Consider the following 20990-nt stretch of genomic DNA (forward strand, 5'->3'; position numbering starts at 1 on the left):
AGTCTGCCTCAATTCCATTAATTATTTTCCCCCTCTTCTTGGATATTGATAAATATTATGGTTTGTGTCTGTTCCTTTAAAGGACCAAAGGTCACCCACCAGCCGGGGGGGGGGTGTTACTATCCACTCTCTACAAAGCACGAACGGCCTCACGGACCCTGCGGCTGCCGCGGCTTCATTGCTCCATTGGGACAGCGCGGCATCATAAAAGAGTTTCCCTTGCTCTCCTCCCCCCGCCTCCACCTTCAAATCTCCACGCACAGAATTGGGGAGGGGGCAAGGACTACAATTCCCAGTGTGCCTTTCGACTCCATACGAACAGAAGCGAGGGGTGGGAGGGGGAAAAGAAGAGAGAAAAAGGAAGGGACCGACGGAGAAGAGAAATGTTGGGAGAGATCGGGGAAGATGTGCGCATGCGACAAAAGCCCTTCGGAGAGGAATGTCGACGCAGGAGCTGCTATTCGCCAAGCGAGTGTACGCCTGAATAGCCGCATCCGCACGGCCTGGGGAGAGGATGCTACGCCATTTGCGCAACGTTGTTGTGAATGGGGTAGAAGGCGGGGTGTACGTCTGGCTTGTACGTATCTGTGTGTATGTGTGTGTGTGTAGTAGTTGGTAGTGGCGGCGGCGGCGGCGGCAGTGGGAGGAGGATGATGTCAGCCTGCGAATGTCAACAATGTAGCGATTGAGGGGAGTAGGCGGCGTTCCATTGGGAAGAGCGCGAGCCACGAGCAGAGTCGGTGGACCGGCAGAACGGGGGCAGCCGCAACCGCGGGAGCCGCAACCATACGACGCCCACGAGCAGCGGACAAACACACCGAGGGCCCCCCCGCCGCCGCCGCCTTTGCAGACAGCAAACCTTCCCCCCCCCGGTGCTACCGCGGCCGCGCAATCCCTTGCTCTGTGTGTGTGTGTGTGTGTGTGTGTGTGTGTGTGTCTTCGTCTCCCCAGCACCCCTTCCATCTCTCTCTGTCTCCCCCCCCCCGATCCCTGTTGCTGCCTGTGCCGCCCCCGCCTCCTCTTCTAGCTTCCCTCTTCCATTTCCCCGCTCCCGCCCGTCTATGTGTGTTTTCCTCTTTCCCCCCCTTCCCTCCCTCCCCAACGCCACCTCCTCTGCAAGACTTCGCTTCGTGAAGCAGCTGTTTCGGCTGCGGCCGCTCCTGCCCGTTTTATTTTTATTATTTTTTTTTTTTACATTTTAATGTCATTTTCTGCCAAGCAATCGGCGTGTGACGCGCGTCTTCTTTAGGTGCACATTTTCTACAGACCACCACCTCAGCAACAACAGGAACCCTCAGCGCGATCGAGTCCTTTCGCCGCCCTCCTCCTCCTCCTCCTCCTCCTTTCCCTCTACATTTTTTCCGCCCCTTCCAAGCGTTCGCAGAAAGCACCGGGGGGGGGGGGGAGCGACCGAAAAGTTGAAAGGTGAGTCGCTCGCTCTTTTTCTCTCTCTCTCCCCCCCCCCGCCTTTCCTTTTGTGGGTTTCCTCCTTCCTTAAGCACGGAAGGAGATGAAGTTTGGCGCGGGGTTTGTAGCGAAGCTGCGAGCGAGGTTGGCTTTCCTCGGGGGGCGAATTTGTTCAGGCGCCTTGTCGGTTCCTCCGGTTCGCCTCAGCCTCTTCGGGAGCGCGAGACGCCGCGGAAGCACCGCGGGGAGGGGGACTCTGTGTGTGTGTGTGTTGGGAGCTTGCCTTTAGTTTGGGCTTGTGGCGGGCATCGGTGGAAGTTCGCCCGGAGTGCCGTGCGAGGAGGGCAGCTTTTGTGGGAAGGCTGAGGAGAGGAGCAAAGGGGAGGCGTGTGTGTGTGTATGTGCGTGTTGTGTGCGTGGAGTGGGAGGGACAGGGTCGTTTTTAAATGGCATTAACGCTTCCGTCCCAACACGCCGCGGGGTGGAAAGTGGCGACTGCCTCGGACAGACTAATAAGCAAATAGGTGTCTGGAGTAAGCAGCAAGAGGAGGAGCCGCTCGGGGCTGGGGAGGTGGGAGAGAGAGGGAAAGTCGGGCATTGCAAGGCGGGAGATGGGGAGGGGAGGGGGAGAGAGAGAGAGAGACCCGTCAGCGCTTTCTCTCCCCCCCCCCCCCCCGCCAGCAGCTGTCAGGTTGCGAGGCCTTTTTAACGAGCTGGGAAAAGGAGGCAGCAGCGGACGGTGTGTGTGTAAGAGAGAGAGTTGGCAGTCAAATATTCCCGCCCTTTGAACACCCACCCCCCCCTTTGTCCTCCGTCTCTCTCTCTCTCTCCCCCTCCCGCATATATCTTTGATGCGTCCCGGTTTCCCGATGGGGCGAGGAAAGCTCGGCAGAGAGAGAGATCTCGGCGCGCCTTAAAGCCAAACTTGTAATAAAAGGGGAAAGGGCTGATCGCTCCGAGGGAGTTGGAGCGCCCGGGTGAGATTGTGTTTGACGTGGAGTGGCAGAATAATGAGGAGGCGGAGGGCAGAAGAGAGGTGGAGGTTTCTTTTGTGTGTGTGTGTGTGTGTGTGTGTGTGTGTGTGTGTGTGTGTGTGTGTGTGTGTGTGTGTCCCCTCTAGGTGGCCGCGCGCCCCCTGCCAGAGACCCATTAAAGCCGCCCACCGTGGGCAGGAGCATATGTAAAGCGGCTCTCATTATCCCCGCTGGTTCTGCCCTCATTTTCCCATTGGGGTTTTCCTATTCATAATTTGATGTGTATTGTGATGTCAGTGCGGTCAGTGCCTGCCTAGACTCTTTTCTTCCCTCCCCCTCCCCCTTTTCTTTGAGGGTAGTGCAGGCAGCGGTGGTGGTGGTGGTGGTCACCTTGTGGTGAGTTGCAAGGCAAAACATTTGGAGAGGTTAGGCTACTGGATAAGTTATCCTTCTATTCAAAGACAGCCCTGGCTTTTGAAGCTTGCTGTATCATGCTGTGAATTGCTTTGAAGTGAAATCGGCCGCCGCACCTCCCCCTGCCGAAAAAAAAATCTGGGCACGTTAGTGTGCATGCTTCGGGCAACCAGGCAACTGTTTCATTTCAGTGTGTTTGTTGGACTCTGAGTTGGGGTGGCAGATTAATGATTAAAAGTGCCCATGCAGAAAGTGAAAATATCCTTTAAATTTTTTAAAATTATTTCTGGTGAGTATCAAAAGACTGCTTTCTCCTTGGCTCTAACAGATAGCCTTTAGAACATGCCATCCTTTTTATCATTTTACTCTGTTGAATTGTGCAGTAGAGAGTGATGATTACCTTCCATGAAAATACCTTGTTCTCATAGTGGCACCCCATTCTCAGAGAGGGAGAGATAATGCATAATGAAAAACTTTGCATTTTTAAATGCTCTGCCTTGGGTATGAAGTTGGAGAGAGATGTTAACGCTGGTAATGATTTGCCCCATTTATTAAAAATGTAACCTGTAGACCAGGCAGCTAACTGCAAAAGCTTTGGCTGCCATGAAGTAAGCTAAGTGTGAAATCATACCTCCCCTTTTGTGGAACAGGCTACAATATTTTTGTAATACTTTGGACATCTTTCTTAAAATACTTCAGTTGTTGTGAGTTTGTCATGCTTTTTATTACTGAAGCTTGGGCCAAGGTGAAGTAAATTTCTTTTCATAAGGTAATAAATGCGATACAGTAATGACATCTTTTAACAGCTTAGGAATTTATGTTAAGGAAAGAGTGTTAAATTATGGTCTTGCTGCTATGCACTGTTGCAGGCTAAAATTTGCTGTTTCGGGCTAAAATCTCTTAGCATTTTAACAGCTTCTGTTCTAAGAAAATCCATTCTTTCTTATGTGCATCCCAGCCCCATACTGTTTGCTCAGAAGAAGCCTCTCCCCGCCCCAAGTTGAGGGAAATTAACTCCCTAATAAATGTGCTTCTGGATCCTGTGCAGATTTACATAGGGCTGAATCTGCAGATCATAGCTGGACAAAATGTGCAGTGGATTGGCTATGAAGAAACTTCTTACGTACAGCAATTGTGTGTTTCTGTGTAGTTGTAGGGATGCAGAATAGATTCTCTAATGATAAGACATGTATATGGCAGAGAGGCTGAGAAAATGAACTGTGGATCCAAAATCCCTGGTTCAAATTGTGCTTCGGTCATAAACTTGTTAGTTTACTTTAGGCAAACCACTGCACCTTTTCAGACATACTACTATACTATCATTCTTAAGACCAATGTATATGTTGGCTGAACATCTGGCTTCTGCATCCCCTACCTCTGTTAGCCTTTGGTGCAGCCATAAAGAGGAGATGGGATTTCCCCCCCTACCCATTTTTAAAAAATAAATGAAGCCCCTTGTTATATTTGAACTTAGGTTACCTCCGACAGTGATTTGGTGAAACAAACTGTGATAGAACTTGTTTAGAAAAGTTTGAAATTTAAAAAAAAAAACTTGAGTTCAAACAGAATGGGGAATTCTGCTTACCTTAAAAGCTAGAATAACTATTTCCAATCCTCTTCTCACGTTGGCATCAATTTTGGGCACATCATACTAAATTTATAATTATAGGGCCAGTCACAAAGGGCAATGTGTACTATTCATCAAAGTCCTCAAATCAAAGTCCTCCAAATGAGGTTTGGAGATGCTATGTTTTGTTAAATGTAAACATTTAAAGTATGCCACAATTTTTGCAACTTAGTTTTAGCTTTTCTTTGTATTTTGTAAGTATACTGTACCAGGATCCTCAAAAAATGAAGGTGTGTGTGGGCTTCTCTCACCTTCTTAGAGGGGACCTGGTTTGGGGCTGCATTTTAAGTAGGATGTAAGGTGTCAGCCTAAGTCCCTCATCAGTCATGTGGGATAATGTTGATCTGTGTGAAGGGGGTCAGCTTGGGAAGTTTCGAAACTCTGACTGGGTTTTTATAGGATGTAAGACAGCATGGCATACTGTATGTGAAGTGCTCTGCTGCAAACAGGTAAGCCAACGGCTTATCAAGATCACCTGAGGAGGTGTCATTTCTGTTCTGTCAGCAAGTGAGCAACCTTGGCTGAAAAGGAATCATGGGTCATCTCTGTAGTTGTACCTAGACTCTGGAACTCTTTTTAGATACAGTTCCATGATCTCTCTTCTAAAAAAAAATATTGGTGCCTTAAGTTGCTTGGTTGTTTTAGACTCTCTGAAATGTGAGGTTTTAAAATGAACTTTCTCTGAACATGTTGTGTTTCTGTCCTTTTTATACTATTTCAAAATTGCCACAAGAATTTTTAAATGGGAAAAGTAAGGTCTGTAAATATATTTAAATAAGTAGCTCTCGTTGAATTCAACATGTATCATCAATACGAGGTTGATGATATGTGTTGAATTCAGCATGCTTGGCGAATTTACAGATTGCCATTGGAATTTTTAAAAAATACACATATATTCACGTGCACATGGCAGTATAGCAAAACCCATATTTTTAAATAATAATGATGACAGTGCTAAGACTTGTGCCCAGTATTAGCCTACAGTAATGAATATAGTAGAATATGCATATGCATAAATGAATATATAGGGACGTGATGGCGCTGTGGATTAAACCGCAGAAACCTCTGTGCTACAAGGTCCGAAGACCAGCAGTTGTAAGATCGAATCCACGTGACGGAGTGATCTCCTGTTGCTTGTCCCAGCTCCTGCCAACCTAGCAGTTCGAAAGCATGCAAATGCGAGTAGATAAATAGGTACCACCATGGTGGGAAGGTAACGGCGTTCCATGTCAAGTCGCACTGGCCACGTGACTACGGAAAACTCTACGGACAAAACGCTGGCTCTACAGCTTGGGAACAGGGATGAGCACTGCGCCTTAGAGTTGGTAACGACTGGACTAAATGTCAAGGGGAACCTTTACCTTTACAATGAATATAGTAATGGACACCTGAGATCAAAATTCTGTGGGTGCAAAAAGGGAAATTAATTTTATTGCTGCATTTCAAGCGTGGGAATGAGAAGTTGGGATTGTATGTTTGCATTCCCACTCTGAGGATAACTTGTTCTGTGACATGTTTCATTTTCTCAAACTGCACAAGTAATGCCTTTAGCAATGCTATGGAGATGATTGATGTTTTCAGCAGCAGTTAAGAGATCTCTTGATGAGCAGTACTGTAGAAGTTCAAGCAACACTGAGATAAAATCTAGCCGTAATTAACTTCTGGAAGGTATGGATTCATGAGCAGGAGAGACAGGTTAAGGTGTGGAAGGATGACTACACACTACTATTTAACTTGTCACTAGATAGATAGTATTGTGGGAAACTTTCAGTGTAAAACAGTATGTGTTTGATTCCTTCCGGAGAAGCTGGTGATAGAATTAAGAAACCCAACAAGGTCTTAGACTTAACCAGGCACACACCTGCATGTGACATTGTTTCTTTGTTGTTGTTGTAGAGAGACTGTGTGTACAAGTAGCAAAAGTGTTCCATTTTTATCCAAAAGCAAAATACAAACAGTGAACATTCCTGTAGGGCAGTGGTTCTTAATTAGTAGTACTTGTTTGACAGGGGAGAGACAGAAGCAGCGTGCACGGGACATGGTGTTTTCATAGTTATTACTAAGAATTCACTCCCCTTCTGCTCTGTAATGTGATGGGACATTTCCTACCAACCTAAGCTGTCACAGAAGGCTTTTTTGTTTTGTATCACTGTATAGTGAGACTCAAGTTTCTTGATAGATTGATTGGTGGGACTTAAGATATGAATGGTTCATTGGGGACCTTTTCTGGTGTAACTGTGTTATTTGAGCACATGCATTCAGTAATGGGTACAATGGAATACCATCTTCAAATAGAAACAGTCCCATACTTGAATTGGTAGTCTAAAAACCACAGAACTAGTCCCACCTGCCGAAGAGTTGTTTGAAATTGTGGTTCTTGGATGTTGCCAGTGGAACACACACACACACACACACACACACACACACACACACACACACACACACACACACACACACACAGAGAGAGAGAGAGAGAGAGAGAGAGAGAGAGAGAGAGAGAGAGAGAGAGAGAGAGTTACTGCAATTGCTGTGCATGTTTGGAAAGGATTCAGAAATTCAAGGGAAACCATTTTTGTTTTGTGTCTTTGGTATGTCTAAAGCAGATCCTTGAACTCAGTCTTAACAAGGAGGCACTCACCTTGCTATTTCCTTTTTGGCAGCATCGATGCGTCTCAATTCAACACTAATACTTTCTGCAGCAAATTTAAGGATGGGAGAGTTAAAAAATATATGCCGATTTCGGAGATTTAAGTCTTAACTTTTCTGAAGTTCAGAGCTGGATTGTTGCTAGCTCTGCCTTGGTCCCATTGCTACTTCTCTGTCACTTTCTTGCTTCTTTTTCTCCTGCTGGCTGAAGGACTAAGGTGAGCTACTGCTCAAGCTTTTATTAACAGCAACACTTTGGGGGCCAGGCGTTGTGAGTGCCCATCGAAATACTGTTTTCCAGATATCATGGTTTTTAACTGAAGATCCAGAAGTCCTGGGAAATGACAGTTCTCATGGATTTAGGTGTTGAGTGCTCTATTTTTGCTTCATTATCGCAATCACATTGCAATTATGCTTTTCATCATTGTCACCACTATGAAGAACAGCAGGTACGTTATGGCACTTGATATATTCTCAGGGACGTCTCTGGGTACAGAATACAGAAAAGGCCCTTAGGGCATAAGTCCCTATTAGTATTATCAACACTTAATGACAGTGTCTTTAGTTTCTAGCAGGTCTTTCCCCCCCACCACCACGCCTCCTGGGCCCAAGATTTTTTAAAAAAAGTTTTGGTACTATTCTGAACAAAGCCAAATTGGTTTATTTTATTGCATGTTGAGCTTGGAGAATCTTAACTGTAGCTTAACTGGTGAAAGACTCTTCAGACTAACAGTAAACATGATTAAACCCTGCAGCCATGGCTTCTCTTATCCATGTGTTCCTGTCATTATGCCTTGATACACAGAGAAGTGTGATAGTAGTGAACTGAAAGTTAATGTAAATCATTAAGTACAGGCTGCATTTGATAGCATAGTAAACTATGTTTAGACATAGAAGTTGAAGTCTTGCAGATGTTTGATACTATAATAGGAAACACGTTCAGTATGGTGTTTTAATATTATATCAAACGGGGGGGGGGGGGAGAGGCATGAGTATGGAACTCTTCCTTTACGTGAGATGTTAACAGTAGTTATCACAGGAAAGAATGTAAGTGCTTTCTTTACATTTCAAGGACTGTAGAAATACGGTGTATTTTGGCAGTTGTCTTGAGAGGAGATTGATTTGTTACTGTAGTGTGGTCTCAGATTTCCACCCGTATATGTTGTGTGTCAATGGCCCTTTCAGGTTTTTAAATACAGTACAACATAAGGAATATCCATTAAAGGTTACCTTAAAGAATATTAAAGGTTGAACCTGCAATACAGGATATGATATTATCTCAAATAAATAAAACATGTTTGTTTTCTTAGTACAATAGTGCAGTGTTGGCAACCCTTGTATTTACCCTTAAGGCTTAAAAAGACTTCTGCTTGTATACTGCTAATGATATGTTTAATTTCTAAAACCCTGTTCTGTCTCAACTCTAGTACTGTTGACAGGAATGCTTTCTCTTCATATAACTATCATATCTGATGTTTCAGTGTGGCTTTTCATGAGCTTAGAATAAAAGCTTTCTACAACTGCTAGAATTCTATAAATGCAAGACATCCAGTATTTACAGCGATGGAAGGATATAAAGTCATGCATTGAATAAAAAGTGAATCTTACATATTCAGTGTCCTGCTATATGATGAGTAGCTTACTGGCTCTCTCATTTAAAAAGATGTGAAGTCCTAAAAGTAGTCTAACCTTTGATACTTGAGTGAACGTATTTAGGATTTTGAGGTCTTAATTAATGATTTGGTGTACGTATGTGGATGAATTATTATTTGACATGTAAGAAACTTCCCCTTGCTTCACTATGTAAAAATTGTGCAGTGTGTACAAAGAAACTTGTTTACCTTGTATTACCAAATGATATCTTCCTTGTATTGCTAAAGGATATCTATAGCTTACTAAATATCTCTTGCCAATTAAATTTTGAGTATAGTGACATAGAAACGACTGTTGTTTTGACTCTTAAATATCTGGCTGTGTTATTTTTATGGCATGTAGGATGCATCTTTTGATGAACCTATATATGCTTTCTTATATAGTCATAATGCAACAATGTGCTTTGATATCTAACATCAGTAGAATTGGGACTTTCCATGCCTCTCCTTCTGCAAGTTTTCCATGCTTTCAAAAACATGTTCCACAAGTTTTCTTAGCCATTTGGAGCAGGTTTTATGGTACATGGGGGTGTGTGCAGAAGGGAGATAAAATACCATTTTTCAAAGTTTTTATCATTTGCTTACTTATTACATGAACTTATTAAAAAAGAAATAAAAATTAATATAAAGGTAGTGGATAATATTATGAGTCACTATCAAGCTAAACATCCATCTATAGCTGAGTAGCACCAGGGAGTGGAAGTTCAAAGAATTATTTTTCAAAAGTAACTTTCCAAGTTCTGGATCTACCTTCTGTTCCTCTTTGCTTGAAGTATTAGGGACTAAATATGCATTTCAAATTGATCCAGACATTTTAAAATAACAGAACGTGCTATGCTAGCAAGATAGGGTCTCTTCCCCCCCAACTCAAATAATGTAATTTGTTATAGTGCCCATCTTTCCATTCTGAATTTTCCGTATGGTTGCTGCAAATGATGAAATAGTGCCAGCTCAGCTTTTGCAAAACTTGGTCACCGTTTCTTCTGTTATGAGGGTGAAAATACAATAATAATCTTATAGCAGCTGCATGAATTAAGTATTCATTTTGAAGCTTGCCTCCAGAAAATGTAAAATGTATGAGCATAGCCAGCTGAGTTGCAGCATGCTCATTTTGCTTTCGAATCAGACTGAAGCATCTTTGTAGTGTGTTGAAAAGCGTCATACTTAGCCTGCCACTGCTGGAGCTGAAATTATAATTTTAAAGCAAGCAAGCAGAGGTATGCATATAAATTTCTGTGTGATCAATAATGAGCTTAAATTGAAGCTGCTGGCTTAGTACAACAATTACCAGCATTGACAGAAGAGCTATTGAAGGAACAATGCATATAAATCAGAAGGGAAGATAGAAATAAATTTTTTAAAAACCCTAACCAAATATATGCTGTATATGAGTGAAATATAACGTTTCTCGCTTTCTATGAAAGATACTAATTTTCCTCTCTTCTTTTGAGAGCTTGGGTGGCCTGTGCTTTTTATACCTAAGTAGATTCATATTTTTACTGTTTTCCAAGAATATGGAAAACAATTTTAATAGGTTTCTTTTCACGCATAACTGGCTGGATAGCTGAGTGGTTTAGGTGTATTAGAGCCAGAGGCTTGGAGTTTAATTCCCCACTGTGCCTCCTGTTATTAGAGCCAACCTGTGTGGCCTTGGGCAAGCTGCAGAGTCCCAGGATGCCCCCCCAAAGAAGGAAATAGTGAATGACTTCTAAGTGTTGTCTCCCCGGAAAAGGGTCGCAATAAGTCAGAAATGACTTGACGGCACATGATAATTATTATTTATTATTTTTCCATATTTCACAATTCTATATGTGCTTACTGAGATATAGGTCTTGCTGTGTTAAGGAGTTTGTGCAGGATTGCAGCATGTCTTTTGAAAAACACCTGTACTTTTTCGCTCTGAGACTAAAGCTTGTTTGAAATGTTTGCATAATATTGGTTTTGTATTCATTTTATTTATTCTGCCATATTCAGATTGAAATTAAGTAGGAACACTCTGAAATTAATGGAAAATTTCTACTAGTATCCATGAACACTATTTTGAAATTTCTGAGAAGCTCTTCCCACTACCTTATTAAATATTTGCTTAACCTAATGATTTTGATCCAAAGTTAATCATACTTAGAGTAGATCCATTGAAATTGATTAAATTTAAATGAGTCTTGATTAACCTGCCCCATTGGTTTCAGTGGATTCGATCAGAGCATGAATAAAGCAGGATGCAGTCTGGTGGGCAGGATCCAGTGGCTGACATCTGTGCGTGGAACAAGAAAATCCAGGCTGGAACCAGACACCAATAGTGTGTGTAGTGATTACCCATCCCTGTTACAGCTGGGAAACCTGCCACAGCTGACTTCCATGGCATAGAAAGTTATAGGGAAAGCGGGAAGAATGGTTATGATCCCCAATACAGCACACAGAGTCCAGCCCTGCAAGTTACATTTAGGCTAAAAAGAATAACTTTGCCAACATTCTTTGCATCTGGAAAGTATTGAATTTCAACTTCCGAGTCCATGCTGAACATAATATCTATCTGTGATACAGATTTTCCAAAAAAAGTTTAAGGAGAGAACTTCCTAGCGTCCTCTATCTTGATTTTAGCATGTTTGAATTTTGAGTGTGCCTCAATTTACAAGTGTAGACACTGTGTGCATGTTTTCCTATGTTCAGGGAAAAGTCTCCAGAAAACGTTTTCAGCCCAGTTCAATATATGTTACCCACAATCAGTTTCATGGAGCAAGCCCATTTTTAGAAAGAAAAAAAGTAGTCCCCACCCCTGGCAAGACTGCCCTCTTCATATTATTGATATCCACTGTGTTCACTTTTGTATGAACGTTGTGTAAGGAGCTGTTTTGTGTCCTGGGCACCTGTAGTAGACTCAAGTATTGTCAGTGGTTTGCTGACATCATATTTTAGTATAAAATAGAGATGTTCAGATTTGTATTTTTGGACTAAAACAATTACAGCTGTCTGGGGAATTTCAGAAATTGACCAGAAATACAAATCTCCGCTTGTCTAATATAAAAATAACCAATCTGTAATCGTTAGACTCACAGATGGGCACAACTAGAAATTTGAACTCTCCTGAAATCTTGTTCTTGAAGTGTGTTCATTTAAAGATTATGTGTGACAGAATAAACCTGCTGTGAAATGTACGCAAATACTTTCATATGTGAAAATATGTGCACAGCAGTACATTATCCTTTGGGTAAAATGTGTGGAAAAAGTGCAGATTTCATGTGCTTTTAATGAGGATCATCCACAAACATGCACAGAAATGAATCAGAAAGATGTGCAAGTTTTGACAGCTTGTGCAGAAGCAGATTGCACAGAGTTGTGTAAAATCATGTACTAAATAAATCTATGTGAGGGGGAGGAGTCTTAGGGTTATGGATTGCTTCAAGCCAATTACCGGTATTTGTCATCTTGCAGATCTGAAATATTAACCTTTCAAATAGTGTAATCATGAAATGCAATTTTGCACATACATATTGGACATTATGAAAATGCAACTGTTTTATTTCCAAGTGCCCCAGAATCTCTTTTTTAGCCTCTTGCATATGACATAATTTCTTGACTGCAGTTTATAATGTATAGTGTGTTCCAAATTCAAAATGAACCTCCTGTTTATTTAAACAACAAAAAAGGGAAATGCATATAGTTTGTCCCACTGCAGTAAGTTATACTCTTTGGGACACCAGTTTCAGTTTTTGAGAGAAAAAAAAAAGAAGTAGCTCAAATCTTTTGTTTGAATGAAGGGGCCCCTAAAGTTAATGTTTTAGACTGTATGGCAGCTGCTAATTACAGCTAACATTTAGTGTATAATTCTGAAGTCTGAAGAAAGAAATTTGGATTGTACAATTCAGGTGTTCTGCTAATGTATGTGTACCCTGCACTTACTGAGTAGGAAGGGGTGTGTGTGTGTGTGTGTCCACTTGCATTTAGTGTGTGTGAGCCATTTAAAAATGTCAGCAGTTTCCTACAGGCATCTCTTGCTGACTCACATGTCTGCCTTAGCATAAGCTACCTTAATTTAAAACCATCCACAATAGGAGGGAATGCAGACTTGAAGATTGTGATAGAGCTGCTTTGTTTCTGCACGACTCTTTTAACTTGTGTTTGCCATGTGATCTCTTACCCATTTAAATACCTTAGTATGTACGTTATCATTATTTTTAACTCTTCAGATTGCTCTCTGGGTATATGAGCATGTCCTCCCCCTATTCAGATGTTGCTCCTAGCATATTTTATAGAACGTGGGTTGAAGTCTGTCTGTTCTGCAGCCTACAATGCATTGTATGGCAGCACACCAAAGTGTAACACAGAATATATGTTTGACGGGGAGATGCAACAAATCCTGTCTCTCTGGGTGCAGTCATTTCGCTCTATAAGACGCACCTTTCCATAAGACGCACCGATTTTTTAGGAGAAGAAAACAGGAAAATATAATCTGTTTTCTTCGCTCCATAAGATGCACAGACTTTCCACCCCCCTGTTTTGTGGGAAAAAAGTGAGTCTTATGGTGCAAAAAATACAGTAAGTCTTCACACTTAAATGCATGTTTGGTACAATGTCTAGTGAACATGGGTGGTGGGTTTGCATGAGGTTCTTGAATTCATAAGCTTCCATTTCTTCTTTTCTTTCTTTCTTGCCAAATGAGTTCTTCACAACAGTAACTCTCAGCTGTTGGGACATTGCGGACCTGTAACTTTCCAAGTTCCTTCACCATCAGCGGTGCTGGCTCTGGGATTGATGAGCGTTGCAGTCCAACAATAGCAGAAGGGCTTCACTTTACCCACCTCAGATCTTTCCCATCCTCTCACCATTCCCAGAGAACTTCCAGCCAGCTTTTTGCTCCTGTGCAAACTAGCAAAGCTGGTGTCAGAGCCATTTTGCATTCTGGCTATTGATGATCATTACTGTGTTTCGCCGAAAATAAGACAGGGTGTTGTATTAATTTTTCCTCCCAAAATGCATTGGGGCTCATTTTCAGGGGGATGTTTTATTTTTTTCATGTACAACAATCTGCATTGATTCAGATACAGTCATGTCATCTTCTGCTTCCTGCACAATGGTGGAGGGCAGGGTTTCACTTCACTGGGGCTTATTTTGGGTGGGGGAGGGCTTATATTATGAGCATCTTGAAAAATCACACCAGGGCTTATTTTCAAGTTAGGTCTTATTTTCAGGGAAACGGTATCTATATGGATGGACAGGTGAGAGGATGAGGCCCAGTGGAATCAGATGCATTGAAAGGTGTGCCTTGCTTCACTCTGATTCTGAACAGATAGAATTGAACGGTTGAGGAATGACCAGGATGAAGCTGACGCTGACTGTCAGGAGTAGATTGAATTCTAAAGTCTCATTGAATCCAACCTGTTGCATCTGGCTTCCATAGTTGTAAACGTCAGCAGAATCACCTTTCATCGTTTTAAGAGAACGAAGAGTTGGTACCGGTTACTCTTATTCCTTACAAAATGTGTTAGCACTTTGTCTTCAGCTTGCAATTCTGTTATAACTGTTATAACATGTCACTAAAGTTGCTTACCCAGTAAGGGGGCACATGCAATGTGTGTATCTGAATCCATGGGATCTATTCTATAGCTTGGAAAAATTACTTTTAAAGACTTTTTAGACAGTTAATCCCAGAATCCTTCTGCCGGCATGGTAACTCTTTGAAGCCCTGATGATAAGGATGGTGGTGTTTGGGAGCTTTGCAGTGTAGATGTCAGGTGAACTTACCATTTGTTCTGTGATACTGATATTGCCAATTCAGCTAGTTAACAGATTATGCTTATTCTTTTGGTATTTCAAGAGTCCATTATTTAACATAGAGTTAAATGGACACTTTCTGTATACCAGGGACAGGTTTAGTTTGAAGCTGAGCTTTTTGTTTTTTTTTTACTATAAGATTACTCTCTAATACAGTGGGGTCTTGACTTAAGAATGGCTCGAGTTAAGAACATTTTAACTTAAGAACCACTCTCATAGGAAAATATTGACTTGACTTACATACTTAGATTTGAGTTAAGAACTGGAAAAACCCACGTGGGAGGCAGGGAAAGTGCAAAATTTGAACTTTCAGTTAACTGTTGGCCAGTGAAAAGGGTGCCTGTCTGCTTCCTCACTCCTCCCAGCATTTAGAGAGTGGATTGGGAGACAGTCTTCGGACTGCCTGGTACTGCACTGCCTGGACTGTATTTTCCCTGCCTTCCCTGAACCTTTCTTGACCTAAGAAAAAAAGAAACAAAATATCCCCCTCTAGTGGTCGAAGGCGGAATAGCAGCTTCCCATTAGTTTCTATGGACGGAAAAGAGCAGATACGGATCAAATGGTTTTCAATGCATTTCTATGGGAAATGCAGATTTGACCTGAGAACTTTTTGACTTGAGAACCGCCTTCCAATACGGATTAAGTTCTCAAGTCAAGACCCCACTGTACAGTAGGGAGTAGTAACAATTTCATACTTGAAGTGCACAGGTTTTCAGCAGGAATGTGACATCCAAAAATACATTGGAACAAATTAGCATGGAATATATCCTCTCAAAATTTGAAAACAGTTTTTTGTTGAATAAAAATGGTAATCAAATAGTTTGCTAGAACTTGATCAAAATTAAGCTTTGTAGGGCTGCCTGTCACCAAATAAACATTGCTTTGGTGGCTAACAGTAAGCAAAACCTGTTGATCTAAACAAGCAGATATTATGAACAAAGGACAGAACTATTATTAGCCAGCTCTGATGAGTTCCGTGGCCATTGATGAAGCAGAGGTTGGGGTGAGAAAAGAATTGAAAACAATAACTGAGTTCTGCGGAAGATGTGAAAGAAATGGGTGTTCTTGGTTTCCACCAATACGTATGACTCATTGGTTTCAGGAGGCTTTCTACTTCTAATAATAAATCTATGCAAGGCTATTAAAATTTAGTGTAAGCGCCTACACTCATAGCAAAAGGTTGGAAAACCTTATACAAAGTAACACATTCTTTGCTTTTTTAAATAGCACAGTCATTGATTTTTATATTAGTTAGTCTTGCATTGTATTTTATATCACTGATCCTGTACTTTTTAAAAAAATGATGAAGAGAAATCACAATTGCTTTGGTTTATTCCATTTTTTATAGATGCTAGCTGCATGGTTCAAGAAATACAACTGAGTGGGGAGTGATGGAGAAAAAACATTGATTCTTGCAGTATGAGTAGTGGAAGCTCAAATGTCTTGCTAACTCTTACAGTCTGGTTTTCCAGGCAGCCAAATGCCTTTGGGCTTCCTCAACTCAGCCATTAAGCTTCTACTTCTTCTTGCCCCAGATTGAGTACTGACTCAGCATATGAGTATTTTGAGTTGTTCTGCTTAGTTATTTAGCATAATAATTGTTATTAGAATATCATAAAGATAATAAGGTATATGGGTGGAAAAGTAGGATTATAGTATCAGTAATATTTAAGGAAATAATTGTTCAGCTTCTACAGGATTGCTGATACTATAGGCTTTAAACATAATCTTAACTGCAGAGGTCCCGACATTTGTGGTTTCTGTTTGCCTGGGATACTAGATGAGGCTTGCTAAAATAAAAGAAAGGAAATTCTTCCTTTGAAAGGGATATGATGTACTGTAATCAAGTTAATGTGTTATTGTGGAGTCAGCGGTTCATTATGGTTGGAACTCACCACTGAGTCATACAGACTTTCGGAGTGCATTGGTAAATTGCCCGTTGTGGAAACTAGAGACAAAACAAGAGACTAAAACCTGAACATCTTGGTCAGGTTGACAGAAATAGGTGAATCATGAAGAAAAGCAAAATAGTAAAGTGAATTTAGTAAAAACTTCACGCAGACACCCGGATCTCTGCTGAAGTTGCATAATCCAGCGAAAACATGAACTGGTGGAAATATGATGATGAGAAGGTGGAAATATGACTAATATTTACACATCCCTGTATTTAAAGCCCCTTGTGCTTAGATACAAAGCTGAATTCTGTGGTCTTAGTGGAAACAGAGTGCCTGTTCTGCAATCACTGAGCCACTTTTCTGAGAGTGAGCTCTCAGCAAGGAAACTCTGAGCAAAGGTTTAGAGACCATAGTTTTCACCTTATAGCAAAGAACATGACAAAGAACACGAAGGTAAGTGTACATTCTTTGATCAGTTGCGATCCTGTGGCTTAAAGTAGGATTTAGGGCAGTTTCTGGACTCTTGGTCAAGCCAAGGTCATATTTAGAAGGAAGGAAACCCTCATAGAAATCAGAAGGCCTCAAGTATGTTTAGTATTGGGGTGTTGGCATCATGAGTTTTTCCATGGTAAATATAAAATTTATTCTGAGCAGTGAGAGGAGAAAGTGATTTGCAAATTAAGATCCGTCAGTCTGCAGGACTGCAGGATAGTTAATTATTTAGACATAGCAGAATCTGTTTGTCAGCACATTGATTTTTTAGTGTCAACAGGGAGTCAGATAGAAAAGATACTTCTCTTAGATTTATACTTTTCTTCAAGGTCTACATGTGGACAGATGTTGAGAAGTTCAAAACATTTTACTGAATCAATGTGTAATGCAAAAGCTAGCTTGTCACCTTCTGAGGTTGAGATATGGAGGAATAAGTTTGCTATCTTCCGTGGCAGGGAACAAAAATGAAGATTGTACGTACTTTCCATTCCTTGATCAGTTTTTAGTTCATTAACCGGATTTAGGACTTCTTTGTGCAAACCAAATACAGAGGAAAAGTGGTTTGTCATACAGAGTAAAATCATAAGTCAGGTCGCCTGGTCCGAAAGAAATGATGTTACTGCGTTTTGTAACATGTAGAAATTACTACATTCTGTTACTGCTGCTTTCAGTTTGTTCATTGTGGCTAGATTTTAAAGTTAATGCAGCACACAAATAAAAACATCTGTACAAAGCATTTTTTAAAAATAGGGACTGCCTGGGTGACTTGCTTTGTTTGTCTCTTTTTTCCCTTCTTAATCCTGTGGGCTCTGCTAAAGCTGGATTGGTGACTCATTCAGTTGTCTCTTTCAGATAGTTGCTCATCTGCCAATTGAGGTTTACCTTCCACTTGGTGGAATCTAATGACTAATGCTTAATAAGGGTAACCACCAAACTCCCAGCTGAGATATGCCAGCATCAAGAAAACAAACAATATCCAGTTTTACCATGTCATGCTTTTGAACCCTGTAGAATTTGGCAAGCTTGTCAGCTGAGTTACAACATAATTGCTTTGTTTAGCCCTGATTATTAGTAATCATGTATAAAGCTGTACTTTCCAGCAAAGAATATGCAAGTTTATAATTATCAAAAGCTTACAGTTCATTAGCTATATATTCTCTCCTTGCGGTTTAGATTTTTGTTTGAAGTTAAACAGTTGATTGTGCTGCTTGGACCCAAGATTTAACTTAATAAAATAGTCAAAATGCATGAGTTTTGCACAATCCTTTCTAAAGTAGAATTTAGTGAAAAATTTGCAGAGGTTATATCTGCAATAGGTAACATGAAAAGAATTGGAAGAAATGTAAACTGAACATTGGAAGTCTACAGAAGCATATCAGTAGCAGTTCTTTTCTCTGTTTAGATATTTTCATTTTTCTTTGTGTATCTGCACCTCTTCTGTCTAGTTCTATAGACAGTATAGTTTTACATCAGTTGCCAGAGGGGTGGTTGCAGTAGTCTGTTAGCCAAAAGCAACCAAAAGTCCTGTAGCACCCTGAGTATCACATAATCAGATGCCTGGAGTGTTATAATTTCAGATAACATATACAGTGCACACAATTGGGGATCAGATTATGAGGTCAGAGGGAGATAAAATACACAGCCCTATGTAGTTCATCTCAGTAACAGTTTGTTGGGATCTTGAGGTCCACCTGTATCACCAGAGGTTTGAGTCAGGATAAATGTTGTTCACATTACATGTGTTCACTGGCTAACCTAATGATAGGATGTTTACGCTACCACCAACAGTTTTGTGAATGGCCAGCATTGCTAAGATAATTTGTCATTCTCAGTACTTTCTGTCTTTAGGTTTCCTTCTGCCTTCACTGTCTGCATTCCGACCCCCAGTGCTGTGTGCTTGGGTTGTGTGTGTGTGTAAAATACATGGAGTTCTATATAACAGTATGTTTAATGAAGCTGACTAACATCTGTTACATCTCATGCTGAAATAAATGTGTAAACCTTAAGTTGCCACATGATTCTTTATTTCAGATCAGTCCCTTATTCTCACAAAAGCTTAAGGTCAGCATTTCAAATTTAGCTCTGATCAATAAGAGAAATCAGGGGGATAAAACGGAGTCTGTATTATTTAGAATAATTTGCATATCTGAAGATTCGCGCCAGTTCCTCAGATTTGAGCCAATTTGAGCCAGTTCCTCATGTTCTAAAGCAGGATAGGATTATTTCTTCATGAACCAACAAAATACTACCTGCTGATAAGCTGTGGTCCATCGTACCTTTTGGGACCAGCGTTTTAAATAATAAACTGTCTAAACTGTTGATTCCATACTTTATTGTGGTTACAACATATAGTTTTGGTGTTCTGCCAGGGACATTTTAGGCACTCCTTTTCATTTCATTTGGGATAGAGATTGTTCCTTTTAAACCTGACTCACCAGACAGTCAGGAAGTTCACCACAAGAAGAAAACTGTTGCTGAGATAGTTAAGTGGAGAACAGTGGGACAGAGTTGCTCAACAAGCAAGAGGAGCCTCTTGGCTTCTTATGTTGTTTTTGCTTGCTGGGGAAAAGGAACAGAAACTTCACTTGTATATTTTTCACTGGCTCACAATGGAATGAAGCATTTATAGCACTGCATGCATAAATTTCAGGGCAGCCTCCCCCCACCTGGAGCCCTCCTTGTTGGGTTGTAACTCTTACCACTATGTATCCCTGGTCTTCTGGGCTGAGGCTGATGAGCTGTAGTGTAAAATACTTGAAGGGCAGCAGATTGGGGACTGCTGTTTAAGGGCAGGTTTGTCAACTGTGACCTTGCTGATGTTTTTTGAATGCAGCTCCCATACTCTGTCACCATTGGCTATGAACTAGTGGGGGTTTCCAAGGCCAACAAACATCTGGAGGGCCATTTTCCCACCCATTTCTATATGCTGTTGGGTGCCTTCATAGGATGGGGAAGCCCGGATTCTGTGAATGCTGAGTTGTCATGAATAAGTAACATGCTGGTTTAATTACTCCCACTTATGTAGATGTGGCTAAACCAACTCCAGAACAAAGCCCCATGGGCTGGATTATTCTGTTGTCTAGCAGCAGTCACCTTCACTTCTCTGGATTGTTTTGTCCCACTTGACTTTTTTTCTCTGGTCTCTTGGGAAAGGATTAAACCAGAGACTGGAAGCTGCAAGGGGGATATTATAAACCAGACTACAGAGCAGAAGTCTGTGCTTTATTTATTTGTTTCTGCTGTAAGTGCAAGCAATTGGGTGATATTTGTTCATGTTAATTTTAGGATTTCCATATTCTGGCTTCTCATGTCATGTGAAGACACCCAGTGTCCGAAAGGGCATAAATGCAAAACTACTGTTTGATCTTGATGGTTAACCTGAATGCTGTATTTGATGTCAGTGCTGGCTGTTCAACATTACAACAAAGTCATTATAGTGGTGCCTCGACGTACGACCATAATCTGTTTCAGAAGATGTACGTAACTCGAAATGCTCGTAAGTTGAAGCACCGTTTCCCATAGGAATGCATTGAAATGCAATTAATCTGTTCTGGCCGAAGGAAAAAAAAATCACACATACACCCCTCAAAAAATCACTGCAAGACTCATTAGAAATGCAATTAATCCCTTGTGGCTGAAGGGGGGAGGGAAGCAATCAAGCGGGCAAGACCCATCGGAAATGCACAGAAAACAAATGGATCAGACTGGAAATGCATAGAGAACAAAGGGACCAGGTCAGAAATGCAAAGAGAACAAAGGAAAAAGCAAGGGAAGCATGCAAGACGCATTGGAAATGGGGGAAAATCCCAAAAGCAACCAAACCCCCCAAGGCCCATCAGAAATGGGGGAAAAAACCCAAAAAGTAACCAACCCCCCCAAGACCCATCAGAAATGGGGGAGAAAGCCAAAAAACAAACAACCACCCAAGACCCATCGGAAATGGGGAAAAAAACCCAAAAACAAACAATCCCCCAAGACACAGCACAGAAACATAAACCCCGAGCCCAAAACCACACTGCGAAGACACCCAGAACAGTTTTTAAAAAGCAGAAAACAGCACCTTACCTTACCAGGCAGCCAGAAGCCTCCCTGCAAACACACACACATGCTC

At 41.4% G+C, this 20990-nt stretch overlaps 1 protein-coding gene across 6 annotated transcripts in view; it reads left to right on the forward strand.

The window, feature by feature from the left end:
- The first annotated feature begins 343 nt into the window (after nucleotides 1-343).
- Nucleotides 344-20990, forward strand: part of BACH2 (BACH transcriptional regulator 2) — a 221447-nt gene continuing 200800 nt past the window's right edge. For 2 of the 6 annotated variants that reach the window (XM_072998743.2, XM_078380667.1), the window contains exon 1: nucleotides 894-1425. The gene's annotated coding sequence lies outside the window, so the exon portion shown is untranslated. Of the gene's footprint in view, nucleotides 475-893; nucleotides 1426-20990 lie in introns of those variants that run through there. The other 4 variants (XM_078380655.1, XM_072998711.2, XM_072998751.2 and 1 more) reach the window with 4 other exon arrangements.

Source organism: Pogona vitticeps, chromosome 1, assembly GCF_051106095.1.
Source record: "Pogona vitticeps strain Pit_001003342236 chromosome 1, PviZW2.1, whole genome shotgun sequence".
NCBI lineage: Eukaryota > Metazoa > Chordata > Lepidosauria > Squamata > Agamidae > Pogona > Pogona vitticeps.